Source organism: Xenopus laevis, chromosome 1L, assembly GCF_017654675.1.
Source record: "Xenopus laevis strain J_2021 chromosome 1L, Xenopus_laevis_v10.1, whole genome shotgun sequence".
Taxonomy (NCBI): Eukaryota; Metazoa; Chordata; class Amphibia; order Anura; family Pipidae; genus Xenopus; species Xenopus laevis.
This window is the reverse complement of record NC_054371.1, coordinates 176,465,529-176,483,994: the sequence shown is the minus strand read 5'-3', so window position 1 is coordinate 176,483,994 and position 18,466 is coordinate 176,465,529. Positions and strand designations below refer to the sequence as shown.

Genomic DNA, 18,466 nt, shown 5'->3' with positions numbered 1-18,466 from the left:
GCTGCGGCTGCCCACTGGAGCACAATTGACAAACTTATCAAAACAATGGACACATCTCTCTCTGCATCTATGTATAAAAAGGTGTCTATATATAGAGAATATATATAGATATATCTCAAACAAGCCTAACTGCTAGTTGATCCATCTGATCCACTTTTGCATAAATGTCCTGATTGGAAAAAGATTCACATCCAGAAAATGCGCGCGGGGGGGGGGCGGCACAGTAGCTGGGCCTAGGGGGGCAAGGAGGTTAAATCCGGCCCTGAGCAAAATACAGAACTCTGTCTGTTAATTGGCTCATTTGACCTAACATGTATGGTTTGTTTTGTTTGTTTGATGGAATGGGAAACCGAACCTGGTTAGGGCGAGAAGGGCTAATAGGAGTCAAAAAGCCCTTCACTAGCAATTTACATCAGAAGGCTTCGCTTTGCATTTGGTTTGTTTGTGTGCACAGTGAACCGTATAATCCCAGGGGGCTGCCCTTATTTTTTAAAACGGCAGTTTTCTATTTAAGATTACCCAATGGCACATACTCCTAGAAAAGTATATTATAACGAAAGCAGTTTATTTACATAAAGCAGGGTTTTACATATGAGCTGTTTTATTCAATATATTTTTATAGACCCCTAAATTTTTCAGGTTGTATAGTTTTCCTTTCATAATGGGCTGCTAAAGGGTTCTGGGTGTGCTCAGTGACACACAGACAATCATTTGCAAATAAGTCACTTTGGTATTACTAGGGACTCTTGGGATAATTTTTACAACTGGATCTTTTGGGTTTCAGTGCAGTTGCACACCCGGCACTCAGTGATATTTATGCCCACCCCCCAAACTCCACATCTTGTATCAACAGCAAATTTATAATCCTAGTCTCTATCCACTCATATCCCTGAACCCCTGTGTATATAATTGGAGACTGGCTATTTTTCATTCCAGTTTTCTTAAACATCTCATAGGAAAGAACTAATTATTTGTGGCAATTGCCCCCACCCACCACCACCACTTGTCCCTTCTGCATTTGCATTCCCCTACAGTGCACCCACTTTAGTTATAGAGGTCACTGTCTGAGTGTGACTGCACTCTCAGCTGACATTACTGTGAATATTCTTCTGTAGCTTGTGCTTTCCAGGAAAATAAACATAAATAATACAATTTTATACAAAAATAACCTTTATAAAATACTGTTTACTGTTGCTGATACTTTGAAAGTTGGATTTAAAGCCTTTTCAGTATTGCATGTCGTAGCATTTAAAGGAAAAGAAAAGTGCTGGTAATGTGCAGCGACACTAGGTGCTGAGTTTTGTCACTTCTCCTAACTAAGTGGAAGTGCTTCTCTGAGCTATGCGTAAGCACTTATCCAAGGAGAGCTGGTATCTAGGGAACTTGCTCTACAGGCATCACACATTCACACAGTTTTTAGGAACAGGGATGGGCCTGGAATTACAGCTGTGTAAAGTAGCAGCAGTTCATCTCTCTCACACACTCTATATAAGGAGGTTTATGCTGTAACACGTGGCTCTGTGCATTTTATATTACAGAGAGGATGAGAATATACTGTCATCTAGGCAAGGATGGAGGGATGGCCTTTTTTCATGTAAGTGAGCCAGAACACTCCATGACAGGGTTTAGCTGGATCATGAAACTGGCCCTGGTTTATTATACACAGAGGAATACTTTCAGCTGCCCTCATTTTATTTTTCCATGGTGGAGAACATGAAAGAACTCAGACTCTGAGAATGTAACAAACCCACAGGCTATGTCATGATGTTTTTGAGAACCACTTGATTCACAGGGATATTTGCTCTTTAGGACAAAAATTAAATGTGCTCCCCCCCCCAGCTGTTGTGAGCCACCCCTTCCAGCTACATGGTAAAAGTGTAACTTTCTTGCTTCAAGAGTTTGGTGCCATTAAAATGAACAATGTTACAATCAGTGTATTAGCTAAGGGTGACAACACACTGAATAAGTTGTTCTATGTACCTCAGAAAATGTCCACACCAATTCCAGCATTGACATCACTATTCATGTGCAAGGTGACCTATGGTGACCCAGCAACTGGGCATACATATACAGCACTATAGGGGAGACAAGGATTCAAGGGACATGGATGAGAATAATAGAATTTAGAATAAAAAACATATTCTTCAGCATCATGGATCGACTGGGCTAGGTGCTAGTGCAGCAGCCTATGAATATGGCACATTGTTTCTAAATGTAATTCTAGTTACCCTTAAACACATGCATGTAGAGATAAGTGCATAAATAGTTATAAAGATGAGGTGGCTTCAGTTGTACTGCTTAATAGAGGCAACAACAAGGTAGAGGCAGTCTCAGAAAACCTAGGGGCTGCTCTGGGATGAGTGTGTAAGTAAAATGGGATTAATTCCCATTGTAAGTATTTCAATTTATTGGTCCTAAATCGTTCAATCTACACTCAAGATTTGGTAGAGTCCTAAAAAAACAGTTTTTGGAAGAAGATGACAATGTGAGAAGAAACGAAAATTTGGCTTCTACTAGTTGCTATAAAAAAACAGAGCATGCAGTATCATATGTAATAATGTACCCATTGTATTGCAAAATATGATAATATGAAAATATTGAAATATAATATGATAGTCATAATAGTGTGTCAGGATATTTTATAGGTGTCAAACTGGCTGGTAGAACCCTACGTGCTGTGTAACCTTGAGGATACATAGTAGTATTTAGATATGGTGAAAACAGAATGATTTAATGAATACAAAATAGGAGAAACAGCAGATAAACTGTACTATGGTGGGAAAAGGTCTGGGCAGGGGGCAGGAGGTTACAAGTCAGTAAGGGCTCTTTCCGCTTTCTTCCGTTCAGCCGCAGGGGAGCGCAGGAGTAAACTCACTCAATTATTGTCAAGGGGGCTGTACTCACACAGACGAATGTAAGCGCCAAATGCAAGTGGGACACAGCCTGTTGCATTCCACCCCTCTGACAATAATTAAGTGCGTTTACTCATGCGCTCCCCTGCGGCTGAATGGAAGAAATCGGAACACAGGAAAAAACGCCAGTGTGTAAGAGCCCTAAAACTGGCCAGTAGTCAAACCAGGAGATCAGTTTAAAAGAACTCAGGGCTCACTGGAACAAGGGCTAAATCACCAAAAGAACCAGTACAGGGAAAGGAAGAGACAGGCTTAATCATACATTATTGAGCACTGGCATGCAGCTGAATCTGATGAGTGTGATTAATGCTAATGTGACCAAAACAGACTGCTCTTTCCGTTAAGTGCACTGATTCCTTTGTTTGTGCACACAGAGGCAGATGCAGTGCACTTAATGCAATTAGTCACATGATGTTGTTTCACAACCTGCAGATAAATGCAGAAATGCAGGTGGAAAAACAGCCAATCTGAATGAATTGAATCCATACCCATCTACTAAGGGCACTGACAGGCACTGTGTGTACAAGGTAAGGGCGTAAGGGGAGGACAATTATAAACAAGTGGTGCTTAATGCAGTGGCATTCTGGGGGTCCTTGTTGCCTTGGGAAGGCCTTTCTGATGCATCCCCCAAACCTGGCCAAGGCCATTTGTGCTCTCTACACTAGCAGAGATGAAATTGTGATTTAAAAACTGAAATTTCATCTCTTAAAGTTACCAGGAGCAGTGTTTTGCCTTCCTAGTAACTTGGGGGCTGCTGTAATTGAATAATTCAACTTGTCTCATGGCATTAGAGCCCCTGGCTTAATGATGTCATCATTTCTGATGCCAAGTCTTTTGTGACATATGACTCACTTCTGTGTGTTAAAAAATATGCTACAGCCTATAGGGTTATTTGGACAATGCCTCATACAATGGGCAGGTTTTGCACCGTGCACACTGTGAGGGGCATTGTGCCTAAGCCCTATAATCTGTAGCATATTTCTTAGCACACAGAAGTTTCAGTGAGTCATATGGACATCACATGACAACAGAAATGACGACATCATTAAATCTCCACTTATTTATGTTTAAACATTAGCAGTTACAACACAAGATCATAGAGGAAAGTAAATTGCTGGGAATGATGACTGTCAGGAAAGCGGCAAATCTGGAGAGTTGCACAAACCGGTAAGTATGAGATGTAAGTTTTAAAATCAGCAGCCATCATAATAAAGCAGGAGATTACAGAGTATAAACAGGCTACATTTGTCAGTCACAAAGCTGACTTCTGACTCATGTGCCATTTGAGCCTCCTTTACTATTGGAATAAAAACTTAAATTCTGAATATCATAGAAACAACTTGATCCACACTGCTGCAGCCTGTAGCGGCTGGAAGTGGCAGGGGTTGGAGAGCCCTAAGGATCAATTTTAGAAGCAATAAATCTGGTCCATGGTTTATTAGTGAATTTCTCAGAAATCCCTACTGCATTTAAAACTCAAACTGAAATTGCTTATGAATATGCAGTGATGTTTTTATCTCATCATCTTGGGCTGCAGATTTGCACAGCTTAGTGCACAATCATTTAGCGTGTGTCTAAAGATGTGAATCCAAAGATTAACTTAGTTGATTGGAAGAGCTATTATAGAGTATCAGCACTCTGATCTTTAGTCACATACATCTGGCAGGCAACCAGCCACATCAATTACTCTGCATTATTGCTGCACTGTAACACACTCTGAAGTTCTCCCTGGATGTCTAACTTAACCTCATCCTTTCTACTTCTTTCTTTTTGTTTTCTCACACCTTTCTTTGTCATTTTAATTGCCCATTAACTCTCTTAGTCAATCAGTATGCCACTCTTAATATTTAACACATTCTTCCATTAGAGATGAAGAAACATTCTATCCTGGTATCTGCTGATATGGCAAGAAATGTTATCAGATGGGCATATGTCTAAGAAGATTTTCTTCTCCCATTAAGGTGGGGAAACAATCATTTTCGGAGCTCTATTTTTACCCAGGAGGACAGTGAGCAACCTATCCTGATTATACAGGTATATGACCTGTTGCTCAGGGCGTGAAGTTTTCCTGATAAGGGATCTTTCTGTATTTTGGATCACCATACATTGTCTGCTTAGTGCTTGCAAGCCCCTTCAGGGTTGGACTGGGCCAAATGGACAAATGGAAAAAACTTGACGGGCCCTGCCAACCCAGACCTGCACCCTGCTGAAGACTGCATGTTCTCGCTGTTCTCTCCCTGACCTCCCCTGATTGTAGCTGACAGAAGTTAAAGATACCCAAGGGGGTGGGAGGAGAGTAGTGCCTGGGGGGGCCTTGGGGTGTGTGTGGGCCCCTGAGGTGGTAGTCCCGGTGGGCCTTTGACCCCCAGTCCAACACAGACCCCTTGCCCCCCTGATATTAGTTTTTTTGTATTAGAGAGGGTGGAGGTGGGCCATATTGCACTAGAGGAGCCACAATTCTGATTTAAAAATTGGCATTTCATCTCTTGAATTTACCAGGAGTGTTTTTTTCAGCCCCAGGTTACTTGCTCCTTCTGAGGCTCGACTCGACTCATAACAGCAGTGCCTCTGAGTTTTGCCAATAATATGGAGTCATGCAGCTTATCTTGCATCAAGCACAAGGTACTTTTTTATTATTACAGAGAAAATGAAATCTTTTTTAATAATTAGAATTATTTGCTTAAAATGGTCCTGTACTTCGGAGCTTTGGGTATAAAGGGTTTCTGGATAAGGGATCCCATACCTGTACTGCAACAACCCGATGCTTTCCATATGTCTGGAGGGGGGCAGAGGAGAAAAGGACACATGACATCCCAATCATTCAACTACATGGTTGCCTGTTGTGTTGTTTTTTGTGCAATTACAGGATCATTAGAAAAGAAGAATTGGCAACACATTCTTTATTGGCAGAAGACAATTTCACTTGCATAGCATCGGGGTATAAAAGGATCAGCTGTACTTTGTTCCATGTTTCTACTCTTTGTGATCTAGTTAATGATCAGCTCTACAATGCGTTATAATGTGAGACAGTAATGGCAGGTGGCCCATAGGACGGTTAGAAAATTCAGATGTAAATATAAACCACACTTGTTATACATTGAGCTTACATTGAGGGTTTTTTGAGTTCTTTCTCAGATATGTGGAATTTCTTTCTCATGCTGAGTGAGTGCTAAGGAAAGGCTGTCTCATGCAAAGAGAAATGAAACCCCCGCTCCTGTTTAGAGAAAGAGAACAATTTTCATTGTGACTAGGCCAATATGCAGCTATTGCTTCCTGCTAGCAATTCTATTTACAGGCAAGTGAGCAGAATGCTAATCCAGGACACACTGTGGTCAAGACAATTACTGATTTTCACCACAACTGTGAATTTGCAAATATATGTAGAACTGGATAAGGTATAAGTCATTGCTATAACATTCTGGACCCATGGAGAAGAGTTGTCTCATTTACAGTAAAACTGCAGTTATTAATCCCAATGGGGCTTCTATCCTCCTGGGCCCCCCTTTAGCAGCTAAGTGAGGGTAATATTAGACTCACTCTCAGTGCTCTGTATTCCTCTAGCAACTCTTTTTTTTCATTCTGCCTTTATTCCTTTTGTGTCTAGCCATAAACACTCAAACTGAACTAAAGCAGAACCAGTGGCATGGTTAGAAATAACTGGGACCCACAACAAAATGATTTGAGGGCCCCCTAAAATTTGGGAATTAGATAAATCTCTTAAATATACACTGAAACTGCTTATTAGTTAAGCCCCTATACTTTTTGGCACCTCCCCCCCAGCTAGGGTTGCCACCTTTTTTAAAAAATTTTACTGGCTGCTGGGGGGCGGGGACACAAAGGGGCGGGCCGTGATGTCAAAAGGGGTGGGGCCGCGCCACGGACGCTTGAAGAAGTAAAGAAAAGGTAAGTTCCAGGGGATTGGGGGCAGGCCGAGGGCTCCTTTTAATTGTACTACAAATTTACCGGCAGCTACATTGCACGTAAATTTGTAATAACGACCCCGGCCTTGGCAGGTATTTTACCGGCTAGGCCGGTAAATTACTGGCCGGGTGGCAACCCTACCCCCAGCAGTCACAGGGTCTGTATCCTCTATAGCTATGCCTCTGCATAGGCCTAAATCAATTTGAGCCAACGCCAACATACGGTACCTTAGATAAGTGATCCCCAACCAGTGGCTTGTGAGTAACATTTTACTCACCAACCCTTTGGATGTTGCTCCCAGTTGCCACAAAGCAGGTGCTTATTTTTAAAGAGATTCTGTCATTATTTTTATGGTGCAGTTTTTATTTCTAAATTACACTGTTTACACTGCAAATAATTCACTCTGCAATGTAAAATTTAATTCCTTACTCAATAAGTGTATTTTTTTAGTTGTAATATTGGTGTGGAGGCAGTCATCTCAGGTCATTTTGCCTGGTCATGTGCTTTCAGTGCTGCACTATGGAACTGCTTTCTAACTACTCAATGTAACTGAAGGAGTCACAGAGGGACATGGAGTTTTACTATTGAGTGCTGTTTTTATATTTACCAGGGAGCTGTTATCTGGTTACCGTCCCATTGTTCTGCTGATGGGGTGCTGGGGGTAAAGGGAGGGGTGATATCACTCCAACTTGCAGCACAGCAGTAAAGAGTAGCTAAAAGAGAGAGTTAAACAGCGCTCCTTTCAAACCATTTCAATGCTTCATACATATATAAAGGTTACTTGTTAGATGTTAAAAGTTCCCACAGTTATCTTGTCACTTATATGTGCATGAGATCAGGCCCGGACTGGCAATCTGTGGGTTCTGGCAATTGCCAGAGGGGCTGCTGTGGTTCCATGGAAAGTTACCATATAGTGGGCTGGTAGGGGGCTGTTTGGACCTCTGTGTACTTGGAATGGCAGGGCTTATTTTGATTCACAGTCCAGGCCTGCATGAGATAACAAATATGTTGGAGTCTCTTCCAGATGAACACAATGTATAGGTGCAGTGGTGCTGCTCCTACACTTGTAATCCCTCCAAAACAAAATCACATAGGGGCACATTTACTAAGCTCGAGTGAAGGATTCGAATGAAAAAAACTTTGAATTTCAAAGTATTTTTTTGGGTACTTCGACTATCGAATAGGCTACTACGACCTTCGACTTCGATTCGAATGAATCGAACTAAAAATCGTTCGACTATTCGACCATTCGATAGTCGAAGTACTGTCTCTTTAAAAAATACTTTGACTACATACTTCAGCAGTTTAAACCTACCGAGGTGCAATGTTAGCTTATGGGGACCTTCCCCAGCTCCTTTCTAAGGTTTTTTTGATAAAAGAAAAATCCTTCGATCGATCGCTTAAAATCGTTGGAATCGTTCGATTCAAAGGATTTTATTGTTCGATCAAACGATTTTTACTTCGATCGATCAAAGGAAATCCTTTGAATTCGATATTTGAAGTCGAAGGAATTAACTTCGAGGGTCGAATTCGAGGGGTTTATTAACCCTCGAAATTCGACCCTTGATAAATTGGCCCCATAGAGTTCATAGCACAGCAGACTTATAATCACCCCTGCATGCTATTAAGCAACTTACTTTGAGTCTGGAGAAAATCCACTTTGTATAAGTTACCAGCAGTATTACTCTCCTTCAAACACAGATCTGTATCTTACTACCCTTCAGCAGTAAAGAGTGACTGAAGTTTATCAGAGCACAAGTCACATGACTGGGGGCACCTGGGAAATTGACAATATGTCTAGGCACATGTCGAATTTCAAAATTAAATATAAAAAAAATCGTATTTCAGTGCAGAAGTCTGCTGGAGCAGCACTATTAACTGATGCATTTTTAAAAAAACATGTTTTCCCATGAGAGTATCCCTGTAAATAAGTTGTTTGGGGGGAAGTTTTGGTTGCACAGAAAACAGGTGTACTGCCAGTTAGAGCCTCTGTAGGCTGCCAGTTCACAAAGGGAATAGCCAATCACAGCCCTTATTTGGCACCCCCAGAACATTTATTCATGCTTGTGTTGCTCTCTTTCCAACTCTTTTTACGTATCAATCTGGCTCACGGGTAAAAAAAAGGTTAGGGACCTCTGCCTCAGATTGTGTAGTTTGTTTTAGAAAAAAAAAGCAACCTAAATTGTGTGCCATTTTCTTTTTCTTATGTGTGCCATGCTAGCTACAAGGCACACTAATTGGCACAGAAGAGAGGTAGAGGATTCAGCTGAGGCAGTAGAAAGCTTTGCATTGTCCCTGCGCAAGGTAATGTGAACACTGAAAGGGAGTTTTATATTTTGTTATCAGAGACACAATACTTCACCTTGGCTTCAAAGCTGAGACTTGACATGAACTTCAGATCTGTTCTGAACAGGTGGTAATAGCAGGAACCTTGCCAGACTTTCCCTGCCCTCATTTAGACTTCACATCCAGGCACAATGCACATTGGCCGCATATCAAACTTTCATGTCAGTAACAGCAGACAAATGTTAAATGCATTGTATTTCCCTCTTCTTCGGTGCTGGGTTACTTATGTCTGGTACATATCCCATTAACACATTTCAAGCGTATTGTTTATTTTATTTCCCGTGTGGTTCCAAATCCGTGAATATAGTTTAGGGTAACTGACATAATCCATTTGGATTTCACAATTCAAGTCTCTTAATTATGCAAGTGAAGCCCAAAAACAACTTATGTCTTGATATCTAGGGCTGCTGTGCTGTTACCCAGTAACACCAACCCAAAGGCATAACAACAGGGGAAACAGACTCTGCAGCTGCTGCTGTCCTGGGAGTGTAAGGGACATAGGCAGAGAATCATGAAATTTAGGGAGGCTTAGCCTCCCCAAAACTAGACCAACTGCCATATATAAGTGAGATGCTTTACAATGGACAACGGTTTATTGGTATCCTCCCCTGAAAAATGTATTTCCTCCTCTAGTAACGGGCCTTGTGGGCCCTAGTTTATGAGCAATTTAATATATGTTAGTAAAATATAATATCCCCTGAAGGTATGAGGGTCCATAATGATCCTGCTGTTTGACCCAGTAATATTTAATTATGTCTCTGCAGTAGTCCTGTGCATTTTATATTACAGTCCTCCCATCCCCTCTTTGAACCCTCTAGGCCCTGTTAGAATGGCCTTCTTGTCTCTCCAAGACAGTACCCATGCATATCACTGCATAATGTATGTGCTAAATTAATATTACTAAAGTAATATTATGAGTTCTAATAAATGCACTATATATATATATATATATATATATATATATATATATACAGTATATAGATTGTATATGATCTGGTATTAGGTACAAACACGCAGTGTGGGGCTGGGGGGCTGGGGCCACTGAGGCAGCAGCCCTGGTGGGTCAAAGCCACAACCCCCCTTTGCATGTACCTTTTTCTTCTCAAGGCCAGGCCCAGATTTGTGGCGAGGCCACAAAGACCCGGGCCTAGTGTCTAAAATATTAGGGGTGGCATGTCGCACAGCTCCTCAGTGCTCCAGTGCTGGGGTGCATGTGTGCTCATGGGGAGGGGAGTCTGCTGGGAAGGGGCCCGTGTGGCTTTGTGCGCCTCCCACTAAAGCTGCCGCTGCTCAAGGCCATAATCAGAGTCTAGGAAAGGAGTTCAGGATCAGTGGCAATGGTTTCAGGCAGGGAGCGGGTCTGGACCTTGGCCCACCATGTTTTTTCCCGGTGTCCCGCCAGCCCAATCTAACCCTGCAAACACACATGTCATCACTGGCACTGAGGAACGCCCAGATGACACAACATGCACAGAAAGTAATGGGGTGAGTGAATATCAGAGGGCTGCATTAAAAGTTAGGTTTTCTCTGATATTTGAAAAATAATTATTATGCAATAATTATTTACACATTTATTAAACCTACTGCCCTAAAGTTGAATTAAAGTGTCCAGAATCCCACTGAGAACAAAGGGCTGTTGGGGGGTCATACCATTTGTAATTTAATAACAGCTTGGTAACAGGTTGGTTGCACTTAATGTTTTCAGGTTGGATGCACCAGGTTTTTTTTAACTGAGATAAGGGCCCTAGCCTCCCCCTGTCTATGCACAGATTGGTCAACACACATATACAGTCCATGTGTGCATTACAATACAACCGTATAAACTCCTAAATTGGAAAAGCAGCTGAGTCCAGCGATGCCCCTGTTGTTTCCAAAAATAATCCTGAAACAAAGGCAGGAGAGGGGCACTGTGCTGGATGTTATCTAGACATATATAGATTCAATCCCATTCTTCAAGAAGTGTCAGTCTAAAATGTATCTGAAGTTGCCAACCTTTCAGCAAAGGGATCCCTTTAAAGGCCAAGGAGAAAAATCTGGCACAAGGAATAAATCAATAAAAATAACAGCAATGTTTTTCTTGATCTTGATGAATACAAGATGTACCTTGTGGGTGACACTTACTTAAAGTGGATTGTGTTTCAGAAGTATAGGCAGTGTGATGATTTTCTGGGAGTATTATATAAAGAGGGAGTGAAGTCAGCACATTGCACTGGATCCAAAGAGCAGATCCTGTTTGCTTCTGTATGGTACATCATTCTCGCTGCTTCTGTAACACAGCAGATACAATTACTTACGTCAATGATAGCTTTCTTAATAACCTGCTTTTATTTCAGCTCTACGCAGCAGCTGGTGGCTATTCTATCCCACTGTAGATTTTACAGAAAAGAAATACACACATAAAGACCCGCGTGTTGTGATGCTGGCACAAATGGCATACATATATATTTTTGGAACTCGCTACACAGAATAAAAGCAACATTATTTATTGGCACGTGTAACGTGCAAGCAGTGGAACGTATCGCATTCTCTGGTTTTCCATGAGTGCTTAGTGGAATGTATAAACAATGCAATTAATTACATTTTACTCTGTACTGCATTGCAGAACTCTGTGAAATGAAGAGAGAGGTTAAGCAATATGTGCTAGCGGATATACTCAGAGAGTGAGCCATTCCAATTAAAAAATCTTAACAGTCCAAATCTTTTGAGCACACCGTGTATTTTGCCAGCCAGAGAGGAAAAGGAGGGAATGTGGTTTTATCATTAGCTATGGAATAAATATACAGTTATATACTTTATTGCATCAGACTAATGAATGGGGTGGCATGACAAATGTAAGAAGCAGTGGTACAAGGGAAAACTGTCACATTCATCATGTCTCTTTAATATCACAAAACTTTGTACCAATTCTTTGGTGAGTTATGGTGTTAAATCCAATTTATAAAAGATGAGAGCATGTGTAGAGGAAAAACTGTCAGTCATTTTAGTTGGGCAGTGACATTAAAAAACCTGGCAATAATAAGGGTCTCTATGGTTACCAGATCACATGGAAATTCAGGGAATACATAGTTTGAAGGGCTGCAGTGTTTGCAATTCAATTTAAATACAATCACTGAAGCCCCTGCAACATGCATTTATTAGCTGTGCCTGAATTTTTACGCGCTATATATATATATATATATATATATATATAATAAAGTAACGAAAGAGTCCGCACACACAGGACTTATGTGAAAGAAAAAATGGTCGTTTATTCAACGTTTCGGCTCAGCTACATGAGCCGTCCTCAGGAAGTGAGCTGAGCCGAAACGTTGAATAAACGACCATTTTTTCTTTCACATAAGTCCTGTGTGTGCGGACTCATTGGTTACTTTATTACAATTGTGTTTTCCAGTTCCAGCACCTAGGCATCCATTTTGTGGTCTGGGTGCACCGACCTAGCGCTGTTTATATATATATATATATATATATATATATATATATATATATATATATATATATATATATATATATATATATACCTCCTAAGGCTAAATCAAAGTATATTTAAGTATAATGGAAGTGCTACTTACAATGCACTTCCCTGGGCCCCTGTCTCATAAGCAATTCAGTATAAATGCAAGTGCATGTGTTTACAAAGACAGGGGGTTTTTAGTTACAAAGTTATGATCATAAAGTTGAAAAGCCACCATACCACGTCAAGGTAAACCCCATATGGCGGTCCCTAACTTGTTTATTCTCAGGTCATAATATAAAAAGACAATTCTCTGCATAATAGCATTACCTGTATTCAGTGTTTGTGGAACATTGGTTTCACTCTGGAGCCTAGATCCTCCCCCGCCAGTTAAGGCTTTTAAGAGAGAGAGATTGCCCAAACCAACGCCCATATTTAAAAGCATAGGACCACCATTAGTATATAGGGGTGGGTATGGGGTGCTATTAAAAACCACATGAAGCTAAGCCACAGCTTCAGGCTAATACAATGTACAAAATTGGGGGGTTGTGGAAGCACTCCTAAGGCTAAATCAAAGTATATTTAAGTATAATGGAAGTGCTAACTAAAAACCCCCTGTCTTTGTAAACACATGCACTTGCATTTATACTGAATTGCTTATGAGACAGGGGCCCAGGGAAGTGCATTGTAAGTAGCACTTCCATTATACTTAAATATACTTTGATTTAGCCTTATGAGTGCTTCCACAACCCCCCAATTTTGTACTATATATATATATATATATATATATATATATATATATATATATATATATATATATATATATATATATATGTATTTAAATATATGTATATATTTATATGAATACAGAGTAATGTATCTTTTAGGCTGATACTGGTCTTTTCTAGTATTCCCAGGCTGATCTGGAGTTTTAGCAGGTACTTTCTGGTTCCCTTGAGAACTATTGGGCTTCAAAGGTCTGAAAATAAATAACACGAAAAAAAATGAGCAAACATGCTTGACTGGAACTGTGTATACAGATACATAGTGAACTGTGCTGCTTTTTCCATCTACTGTTTTAGTGTTAACAAATGATTGGCCTGATTTACTCACAAGGGGTTGTTTACAGTTCTCTTTAATAGTGATGGGCAAATCTGGGGCATTTAGCTTTTCCGAAAAGTTTGCAAAACGGCAAAAAAGGTGTGAAACAAATTGAAGTCAATGGGCATCAAAATAATTCTGAGGCATGGCAATTTTTAGACACGCATTTTTGTCCAAATGCATTAAAGTCAATGGGCGTCTGAATAATTTTGACCCGCACCAATTTTTTTTTTTTGACGTGCCGGATTTTTAGCCGATAATTTTCTGTGCTTCACGGTGAATTCGTGCCTGGCGAATTTATTCACCCATCACTACTTTTTTTCTGTGTTTTAATGACTATTTGTATCTTTTTTTTTTTGATTTGTATATTGTGTAATGGGTACACAAAGCCCAAAAAAACAAACAACAGTCTTATAAAGGACTGGTTTAGGTGTTATAAAATATGCTTGTTACTGATACTGAAGGATCAATTAAAGGACCAGTAAGACCAATATAAACACTATATATAGGCACGAGGCTGCAGGTTTAGTGCCTTTATATGAGCCACAGAACTCCAAGGTGACTTATTAATGCAGGTTAGTTAGGATGAAGTACAAGGTACTGTTTTATTATCACAGAGAAAAAGGATATAGTTTTTAATTATTTGCTTAAACCGAGCTCTACTGAAGATGACCTTCCCATAATTCTGAGCTTTCTGGAAAATAGGGGGTTTATAAATGGATCCTATACAGGTATGGGATCTGTTTGACGGAAACCTGTTATCCAGAAAGCTCCAAATTACGGAAAGTCCATCTCCCATAGACTTCATTTTATCCAAATAATCCACATTTTTAAAAATGATTTCCCTCTGTAATAATAAAACAGTACCTTGTACTTGATCCAAACTAAAATAAAATTAATCCTTATTGGAAGCAAAACCAGCCTATTGGGTTTATTTAATGTTTACATGATTTTCTAGTAGACAGGCTCAGATTTGTGGCGAAAAAAAAGCCCGGAAAGCCCAAGGTGCCGATCATTCTGGATAACAGATCCCATACCTGTACTAGCCTTTCTATTCTCTTTCCAGCCTGGAACTTGAAATCCTGTCTAGTTGCTGATGTCACTGACCCAGTGTCAACATAAAAAACTAGACTGCAATGGTTTCATTTAATGATTATTTTTAATTGCTTATATTTCTTTTCAGGTCCTCTGATAGTGATCTTCCTGTCTCGCTTCCCAACTGCTGTCTGGCTGCAGGGTAATTAATTTCCCAATAGATTAATTAAGTTAGCAGTTAAAATTCCAAGCTGGAGTATTGCAGAACAAAAAATATAAATTTAATTAAAAAGATTTTGAAAAAAAATCACAAATAAAATGAAGTACGAATTGTCTTTGTAAATTGGCCCACACATGGCCCCTTACTGACAAGGAACATATATAACATACTAAAAGATACCTGAGTCTGGTGGGAACTTCTTTCCATTAAACTGGAATGACTGGAGTCCTATGGCACACTGTAGTGAGGAAAACCTGAGAAGATGGAAGTGCCAGTACTTGTTGTGGTGTGCCACCTGTTCTGTGATTTCTATTGAATAGAACAGGAATAGACTGCCATTAATGGCTTTCTGCTGTTTCTATTTGCCTTTGTTTTCTCTGAGATGACTGTGACTATTTAAAGATTATATTTATAGAATTTAGCCAATGGTCATTTCAATAATACCTGCAAAAAGCCTTTCCGATTAGGTGTGGCTAGGACCTTAGGAAACCTCTCCTACCAAGCTATTGTACTTTATGGAAATAATTAATGATAATGTAGAACTCTGCGGTGAATATAATGGCTACCATGCCATGCCACAGAAGTATAGAAATTAAATATCCTACTTAATTGTGTTTCACCAAACTCAATGGGCAGTGCCACCACCCAGACCTCTCCTGAGATTCATATAGCAAGCGAGTCAAAGCATTTAACTTTTCCGGAATTTATGTGACAAAACTGCAACAATCCCGAAAAAACTCCTGTCAAAATCATGTAGACGTCAATGACAGATTTTGTCAGAAGCTTGTGACATAAGGTTATATAGGGTCATGCAGTCCAATTAAATCATATAGGATAAATATTTATTAAAACTCAAATTAATCATTTTTTTTATTAAAACAAAGTCAACCAAACTCATATCCAAGAACTGAACTCATTTATCAATAATTCTTCTCGGTCAAGTCAGAGCAGAAAAAACAGCTCAACAAATTCGAGCGTCAATTTGAATCCTGCGATTGCCAGATTATCAGACAAAAAACCTTGATTTTATCGGATTATCCAACGTCAAGAAACAACTTCAGGGATATCTACCATTAACTTCTACATGTTAATTTGATGAGGTTTTTTTCCTCTAAAAATTCAAGTTTTCCACCTTAAAAACTCGATCAGAAAAATTTGAGGTTCAATTAAAGGGTCCAAAACACCTCATTGAACTGTAAGTTAGAATAAGTAGCTGGTGTCTTCAAATAAGAACTGCAATGGCCATAAGAAAATGCCCCCAAAGTTTGACATATCTGGCATTGTACTCTTCTAAAAGTTCTAATAGGAGTCAATATGCAAACAGAATCCATGGAAGCAGCAATAATAAGAGCAGCCTGGGCACACACTGACTCTTGACAATCACAATGACACCCGACAATGTTTTGTTTTAAAATATGTAATACAATTTTTTTTAAAAAAACAGTTGTCCAGTTATTTGCTTTTATGTGAGTAGGAGGTACCTTTTTGTTGACCAAGTCAGCAGTAAGTCTGACCATTCTGCAGTAGCAAATGTTTCCCTATTGGTCACTAATAGGCAGTACATCTTTATTTCATTCTAAAAATGATCACAAAATGTGTATTTATTGTCATATTGCTGAGGTGGGACAGCTAGGGCTTATAAAGTAATATATGTTGATATATGAAAACTAAGATTTTATTATTTTTTTTGTTCTTTTTCTCATTTCAGAGTGCTGTCAGTTCTGAATTTGATACAATGCCTCCATACTCCTCTATACTTCATACTTGCATTTAGCAGTCATGCCAATAAACCATAGTATTTACTCTCATGATATTGTCCTTGTCTTTATACTTATGTGTACAGTTACAGTTACATTATACCACACCTATCCTATGTATGAGAACATTGAGCAAAAGGGGTTCTGGTGGAAGAACACCTACTCTGCTTTATACCTCCTCTACTAACTGACACCTTACTATCCAATGACTTCCTACAGTGACACACAGTCCCTCACTGACCACTGGGCAACTTCTACTGAGTTCTATCCCTGTGCAGCATTGCTCCGAGGCTCCCTTCCCTACAGTCACCATGATTAAAGGTAAAATATAACCTATATGTAGGAATTAAACACCAATTAAAACCTGTCTGTAAATGACTACACTACTTAAGACTGTAATTCAACAAGGCTTACTTACCCTTGTGTCTCTTAACACAATGTGCTTGGTACAATCTTTGTAACTACAGGTATATGTATTTATTGTGTATTTGTTGCACTGTTATTCACCTTGCAAAATGTATTGCTTTTTTCATACTTTATATATTAATTGGTTTCAGCCCAGAGGTAATAAAGGTACTTAATAAGTACAGGGTGTCATTTATGAGACACTTTAAAAGGACTTATCATCTTGCAGCACCCCCTCTGGCCCCTTGAAGAATGAGCTTCGGTTCCTTGTCAGTTCTGAGCCAAATAAATGCCTGAAAAATAATTAAAATAAATCAGTATAGAGACAGTTAACAACCTGAACATTTCAGACCCCTTCTTAAACCTCCCCACAGCTCTTGACATTTGCTGTAATTATGCCACGATTGGCTGTATAAGCATTGCACTTTGTATTCACTGCCAAATTTGGAAGATGTTTATTTCAGTTAATCACAGTTTTTATGTGCACTTCAAACATCACTGGCTAAACTGGCAGCAGCGTCATAGCATGGATCCTTCACATTTTTGTCCCTGCCCCCAGCACATAGGAACAGTTCTTTTTAGGAAATACTGGAATTATCTCTGTAAAGTCGACCTTTGTAAGTAATACTGGACACAGTGTTTTCTTTCTCAATAGGATCAGTAAATCTCGAAATCTTGGGACAATAACTGAACCCACGGCCACACCCGTGCTATTCCCATCGACTATGATGTGTTGCAATCCACAATACCCAGTGTTTTATCATCACAGTTTTTCTATAGGGACATTGCAGACACCTTGTGTCATGTAAACATTAAAACCTGGATAAAACTTTGTTTTGTTTTCTGTTTTCTGTTTTCTGTAGTTTGGTTTGTATAGGAAACACGATTTCTTTCATACCTGCACATTCCCCTGCCAGGGACTCTGATGGATTAATGAAGATGTTCCACCTTTCAATGGAATTTCAGTGATGTTATAGAGAAAGGTAAAGCTGAGCACAGCCTTTTACTCAGTTGCGGTGAATTAAACCAAAATGCAAGACAAAAGGATCTCTTACACATGCGTTTTGGGCTCCAGTCCACTCCCATGTGTTCCGTTTCAATTTGTTCAACCTCAGGGGAGCACAGGCCCAGACATACCCAATTCTTCTGTATGGTTCAGTCCTCATAGTGATGCATGTAAACTCCGAACACAGGTGGAGCGCTAAGGGGTGTATGAGTTCAATTCCCGGGCTGAGCTCTAACACCCCAACGAATCACAAATCCCTAGGAAACTAAAAAGCATTCTACTACATGTTTTAACTGCCATTGCTGCTCCTAA

General features: G+C 39.7%; 1 long non-coding RNA gene across 4 annotated transcripts; it reads left to right on the top strand.

The window, feature by feature from the left end:
* Nucleotides 1-2,257: 2,257 nt before the first annotated feature.
* Nucleotides 2,258-17,991, top strand: LOC108716854. 4 transcript variants are annotated; one of them, XR_005962254.1, is made up of 6 exons: nt 3,458-4,079; nt 4,780-4,946; nt 5,427-5,534; nt 14,915-14,968; nt 16,695-17,064; nt 17,804-17,991. It is a non-coding gene; the product is annotated as an uncharacterized LOC108716854 (long non-coding RNA). The 4 variants fall into 4 exon arrangements; XR_001935772.2 differs by lacking the exon at nt 3,458-4,079 and adding an exon at nt 2,258-3,439 and having other exon boundaries at nt 4,780-5,534; XR_005962253.1 differs by having other exon boundaries at nt 4,780-5,534.
* Nucleotides 17,992-18,466: the final 475 nt, after the last annotated feature.